The following is a 1,313-nucleotide window of genomic DNA, read 5'->3' as shown; positions in this document are numbered from 1 at the left end:
TAATGTGAAAATGAATTTTGATAGATATTGCTCTAACTGCCATTAAAATAACTATTTTCTACAAATACACCCATACTATTTTGGTATTTCATCTTTGATAAGTGAAAAATGCTATGTGATGTTTTGTATTTTATTTCTTTAATTAATTGGAGAGGTTGGGTGGGTTTTCATATATATTAAATTTGAATGGTTATTCTTTTTCTTAAACAATTATATGATTTTATGATCCAGATAAGACACTGTAAAGTTACCTTGCCATCAAGTACTTGGATGATTTATTGGAGGCATTATTATTATTATCATTATTATTTTCAGTGAGATAAAGTCCACTATTAAAAAAAGAAGGAAGCTTCATGGAGGGGAAAAAAGGCTTAACTTTTCAGAAATAGCTTTAACTTATCAGAAAAAACTATAAAACTCTTAAGCAAAGCTGCTAAAATAAATGGAAACTAAAACTTCTAGACATAAAACAAAGCTGCAGCTACTTGTGATTCCTACACAAGTATGACCAATTTGATCAAGAATCTGAATTGATTCTTAGCTTTTTTCTGACTGACTTATTTTGCTTAGCATAATACTCTTAAGATCCATCCATGTTGTCACAAATAGCAATATGGCTGAGTAGTATTCCATTGTATGTATGTACCACATCTTTTTTATCTAATCATCCATTAAAGGAAACTTTGGTTGTCTCCAAAGACCCATATGATTTCACTCATATGTGGGATATAAAAATGAAACTCATAGACAACAATATGGTGGTTACCAGAGGGAAGGGGTTGGGGGATGCTAGTAGAGGTTAAAAGGGGACAAATATATGGTGATAGAAGATGGTTTGACTGTGAGTGGTGAGCACACAATGCAATATATAGATCATGTGTCATAGAAATGTACACTTGAAATCTATATGATCTTATTAACCAATGTCACCCTAATAAATTTTTTTTAAATCCTCACCTGAAGATATTTTTCCATAAGTTTTTTAGAGAGAGTGGAGGGAAGGGGGAGAGATAGAGAGACAGAAACATTGATGTGAGAGAGACACACCAATTGGTTGCCTCCTGCATGTGCCTGGACCAGGGCTGGGGATTGAGCCTGCAACTGAGATATGTGCCCTTGACTGGAATTGAACCTGGGACCCTTCAGTTTGCAGGCTGATGCTCTTTCCACTGAATCAAACTGGCTAGGGCACCCCAATAAATTTAATCCTAACTAATAAAGAGGGAATATGCTAATTGACCCTCATGCTGTCTCAAAGATGGTGGCGCCCACAGCCAATAAGGAGGGAATATGCTAATTAACTGCCCCGCCCT

The sequence above is a fragment of the Myotis brandtii genome, unplaced genomic scaffold (assembly GCF_000412655.1).
Source record: "Myotis brandtii unplaced genomic scaffold, ASM41265v1 scaffold363, whole genome shotgun sequence".
NCBI classification, from domain to species: domain Eukaryota; kingdom Metazoa; phylum Chordata; class Mammalia; order Chiroptera; family Vespertilionidae; genus Myotis; species Myotis brandtii.
This window is presented reverse-complemented; position numbering follows the sequence as displayed.